We start from the raw sequence: 5,702 nt of genomic DNA, 5'->3' as shown, positions 1-5,702 counted from the left end.
CACAGAGGGGGGGGGTCATGGGAAGGTCATGCCCCCCTCCAACAGGAGGTCCAGCATAGGGGACTGAGTGAATTTTGAGCCATGTCCACATTTGTCCCCTTCCACTAGGGGCTCATCAGCAGGGCTAGCAGTGGTGAGGGGGAGAGCCTGGGATGGATGGCCCAGCTGCGTCCCAGAGCTCACCTCTGGTATCACTGGTGGTGCTGGGGATCCGGCGTCAGGCAGCTGGGGGAGGTCGGCAGGTGCAGGATCACTGTGCTGCGTTCCCGGCAGGAAGGATCGGCAGAGCGTGCAGTGGAGGGGAGCGCTGCTGCCGCCTGCAACAGCGCGATCCCGGAGGTCCGCCCGCCATCTTGGGCAATCGCAGCGGGTGCCGATTCACGTGGAGGCCAGGGAGCAGGAGAGAGGCAGTCCTCCTGGGGCCCATGTCGTCGGTTGGAAGGAGCGGAGACCGAGGAGCCAGGCTGCGGCAGTGGTGGAGGCGCCGCGGGCGGCGAATGTGACGTCGCCATCTCAGGAGCAGCATGAGGTTCTGTCATGGCGAAGGCCCCGGGAGCCTGCTGCAGGGAGCTGCTGTGCACGGGCTGAGAGCGAGTGAAGTAGGTGGTCAGGGCCTGCTGGGGAGATGAGGGACCAGAGCCGACCTTCTTCTTGAGATTTTTAGTATATTTCCCCATAGATAGGTGCCTTAAATCGCTGGTAGAAGACGTGCTAACCGGGAGCTCTCCTCAGGTGCGTCTTCACAGCTCCATGGCCAAGCCACGCCCCACCCCAGGTGAATTTAAAGGAGAATCACATACTTGAAACAATCTTATTATTCCACAATTTTGAAAGGGTGTCAATAATTTTGTCCATCCCATTTTTGGAGTTTGTTGTGACATTATGTCTAATTTGATTTTTTTTACCTCTCTTTTTTGGTTTAGTTCCAATACACACAAAGGGAATAAACAGGTGTATAGCAAAACATGTGTTACTGCAATCCTTTTCTGTGAAATTCTTTTAAGGATGTCAGAGGGCTTATAAGCTTTGCAGCAAATGATAAAATATCACCGGCCGAGGCGTGACATCGCTGCGGCCGGTGACAGGCTGAAGCGCCGTGTGATGTCCAAGGCTAACGGAAGTAGGGAGTAGATAGCCCAGCCGACCAATCAGCTGTTGCGGAGCTCCGGAGGGAACGTAGGAAGGTAAGTGAAAGTTTGTTCTCTCTTTTTTTGCAGCCCGGGCAGGATGGAATAAGAATAGTCCGCACATCTCCTTTAAGACCACTATTGCATTATCCACCTCCCCTTCTATAAATCAAAACGCTTTCAAGTTTACACCTACCGACCTATATGAGGGCTTGTTTTTGCGGCTCCAGTTGTACTTTGTAATGATATCCATCATTTCATCACAAAATCCATGGCAAAGCCAGAAAAAATAATTTTTCGGGGAACAAATATAGAAAAACAACAAAATGCCATTTTGTAACTTTTGGGGGCTTCCGATTCTACATAGTGCACTTTTCTATAAAATGACACAATGGGGGAGATTTATCAAAACCTGTCCAGAGGAAAAGTTGCTAAATTGCCCATAGTAACCAGTCAGATAATTTCTTTCATTTTGCAGAGGAGATAAAAATGAAAGACGGAAGCCGATTGGTTGCTATGGGCAACCTTTCCTCTGGGCAGGTTTTGATCATTTAAATTTCCCCAATATCTTTATTCTGTAGGTCCATATGGTTACAAAGATACCTAATTTATATAGGTTTCATTTTATTTTACTATTTAAAAAAAAAAAAAAAAAAAAGATAACTACATGCACCAAAACTAGTATGTTTAACCCCTTGGGGACCGAGCCCATTTTGACCCAAAGGACCAGAGCATTTTTTGCAATTCTGACCACTGTCACTTTAAGCATTCATAACTCTGGGATGCTTATACCTTTCATTCTGATTCCGAGATTGTTTTTTCGTGACACTTTCTACTTGAACATAGTGGTAAATTTTCGTTGTTATTTGCATCCTTTTTTGGTGAAAAATCCCAAAATTTCATGAAAATGTGAAAAATTTTGCATTTTTCTAACTTTGAAACTCTCTGCTTGTAAGGAAAATGGATATTCCAAATAAATTATATATTGATTCAAAAATACAATATGTCTACTTTATGTTGACATAAAATTGACATGTTTTACTTTATAAAAACATCAGAGGGCTTCAAAGTATAGCAGCAAGCAATTTTCACGAAAATTTCAAAATCTGAATTCTTCAGGGACCAGTTAAGTTTGAAGTGGATTTGAGGGGTCTTTCTGTGAGAAATACCCATAAATGACCCCATTATAGAAACTACACCCCTCAAAGTATTCAAAATGACATTCAGAAAGTTTGTTAACCCTTTAGGTGTTTCACAAGAATAGCAGCAAAGTGATGGAGAAAAATCTAAATCTGCATTTTTTTACACCAACATGTTCTTGTAGACCCATATTTTTTATTTTTACAAAGGGTAAAATGAGAAAAAGCCCCCCACAATGTGTAACCCAATTTCTCTTGAGTAAGTAAAGGGGGAATTATGACTTACCGATAATTCGGTTTTCTTGAATCATCACATCAGCACCACAATGAGATTGCTCCCCATTGACCCTAAAGGAACAGGAAGCACAAAGAGGTTAAAAGGCCCCTCCCCGGACAACCCCTCAGTGTTTTCAAATTACTAAGAAGTATACATATAAAGAACTAAACATACGTACACTACTTAGGGAGGGATTAAAGGGTGCTGATGTGATGATTCAAGAAAACCGAATTATCGGTAAGTCATAATTCCCCCTTTTCATATCATCATCACATCAGCACCACAATGAGACATACCAGATAAATGATGTCTAGGGAGGGACTACAGCTTGCAGCACTTTCCGTCCAAAGGCCAAATCCTGAGACGAGGCTACATCCAATTTCTAGTGTTTAAAGAAGGTGTGAGGTGTCGACCAAGTCGCTGCTCTGCAAATCTGCTCCAATGAAGCAGAAGATTTTTCAGCCCAGGAGACTGCCATTGCTCTGGTTGAGTGAGCTTTTAGCTGTTCAGGAACTTGTTCTCCCGATCTTCTGTAAGCTTCAGCAATAGATGACTTCACCCATCTGGCAATAGAGCTTTTAGAGGCTTTCTTCCCTTTATTAGGGCCCTGGAACTGAATAAAGAGATTTTGATCTTTCCTCCAATCCTTGGTCTTTTGTAGGTAGAAAAGGATGGTTCTCCTGACATCCAAGGAATGGAATATCTCTTTTTTATTTTTTGGGGAATTACAAAAGGTTGGTAAGATAATATCTTGAGACCTGTGAAAGTTTGTTACCACTTTCGGTAAAAAAACTGGATTTAGTTTCAGTATAATTCTGTCTTCAAGCACGGTAAGGTAGGGTTCTTCAATTGATAATGCTTGAATCTCACTTACTCTTCTTGCAGTTGTAATGGCTGTCAGGAAGACTGCCTTCCAAGTTAGGAATTTTATAGAAGAGTCTGAAAATGGTTCGAAAGGTTCCTTGGTGAGACTAGAAAGCACTAAATTAAGATCCCAAGGCGGAGACAGGTTAGATATTTTCGGCTTCAGTCTTGACACAGCACCAAAAAATCTTCTGATCCACTTATGCTCCTCAATACTTGTATCAAAAAAACAACCTGAGGCTGCTGCCTGTACTTTCAAAGTACTGATGGATAATCCTTTGTCAAATCCTTCCTGAAGAAAGTTTAAGATTTGTGGTATATCAGGGTTCAGAGGGTTTGGAGGGGAAGAACCACACCAGGAGACAAATTTCTTCCATTGTTTCCAATAAATAGCCGAAGTAGAAGGTTTTTTGTTTTTTAATAGAGTATCTATTACTCTGTGGGACAGGCCCCTCTGAATCAATGCTGACTGCTCAAAAGCCAGGCTGTCAACTGCAGGTTTGTTAGATCCTTGAATAGTAGAGGACCCTGCTGCAGGAGATCTTCTCTTACTGGTAGAGGGTAAGGGTGATCTATGGAGAGATGTTGAAGTAGAGTGTACCAACCTCTTTTGGGCCACCTTGGGGCTATGAATATCACTTTGGCCTTCTCCATCCGTATCTTCTGTAGAGACCTGCTGATCAGAGGGAAAGGAGGGAACGCATAGGCTAAGTTGAAGTTCCAACTTTGTTGAAGTGCATCTACTCCCTCCGGGAGGTCGCCTGGAAACAGGGAAAATAATTTGTTTACCTTCCGATTTTTCCTTGTGGCGAATAGATCCACCTCTGGAATGCCCCACTTTAGGACAAGATCTTGAAAAACTTGTGGATTGAGTTCCCATTCCCCTGGACTGATCTGATGTCTGCTCAAATAATCTGCTTGGGTATTTTCGCTTCCCTTGAGATGCACAGCAGAAAGTGACAATATCTTGCCTTCCGCCCAAAAAAAGATCTTTTCTGTCAAGGCTTGTAGAAGGCTGTGTCTTGTTCCTCCCTGATGATTTAGGAAGGCTACTGTGGTAGCGTTGTCGGTGTAAACCTTCACATGATGATTCCAGATTTGGTGTTGAGAAGCCTTCAGCGCCTTGAATACGGCTTTCAGTTCTCTGAAATTGGAGGAGTGCAGACGAGTTTCCTCTGACCAAGTGCCCTGTAGGTAAGAATTCTGAACATGTGCGCCCCAACCCCTTTGACTGGCGTCTGTTGTGACTGTCACCACAGGAAGGGGAACCCAGGATACTCCTTTTTCCAGATTTTTTCTCTTCATCCACCAAATGAGAGAATTTTTGACAGAAAGAGGAATTTTCATCTTCTCCAGCGAACTCTGCGAGCGGTTCCAGACTTTGAGAATGTGTTTCTGAAGGATTCTTGTGCGACTCTGGCACCATGGGACTGCTGGAATGCAAGAGGTCATTGGACCCAACAGGGACATCGCATTCCTGATTGTGGAGGAATTTGCATGGTGGAAGGCTTTGATCTTTTGGATTAGAGCAGTAATCTTCTCCTCGGGAAGGAAAGTCATCTGCCTGTCCGAGTCTAATATCATCCCTAAAAACTATTTTTGTTTTGCAGGGAGGAGATTCGACTTCTGGAAATTTATGATCCAGCCCAAATCCTGTAAAAAGAGAATTGTTGAGTTTACATGTTGGGACAGAAGTTCCTTGGACTTGGCAATAACTAGGAGATCGTCCAGATATGGAATGAGTAGGATTCCCTTTTGTCTCAAGGATGCCACTACTTCTATCATAACCTTGGTGAAGATTCTCGGGGCTGAGGATATTCCGAATGGTAGAGCCTGGAATTGATAGTGGAAGGTCATATGATTTTTGATTACCGCAAATCTCAGGAATTTTTGATGTTTTGGAAAAATTGGCACATGAAAATAGGCGTCCCTTAGATCTATGGTTGCCATCCAGGCATACTGAGGTATCAGGGGAACGGCTGTTTTGAGAGTCTCCATCTTGAAGCGTTTGTATATTATGAAATGGTTCAGATGTTTTAGATTTATTATAGTTCTGAAAGAACCATTTGGTTTGGGAACAAGAAAAAGGCGAGAGTAGTGGCCCTGTTCTTGTTCCTCTAGAGGAACAGGAATGACTGCTCCCAGAGCCAACAAATCCTGAACGCCTCGAAATAGCTGGTTGTTTAGAGACTCTGTGCTGAGATTTGTTGTGCGGAAAGATTGAGGTGGAGGGGAGACAAACTCTATTTTGAACCCGTTCTTGATGGAATTTAGAATGAACTGGTTTGTTGTTAT

This window comes from Hyla sarda, chromosome 7 (genome assembly GCF_029499605.1).
Source record: "Hyla sarda isolate aHylSar1 chromosome 7, aHylSar1.hap1, whole genome shotgun sequence".
Taxonomy (NCBI): domain Eukaryota; kingdom Metazoa; phylum Chordata; class Amphibia; order Anura; family Hylidae; genus Hyla; species Hyla sarda.
Note: the sequence above shows the minus strand (reverse complement) of the source record.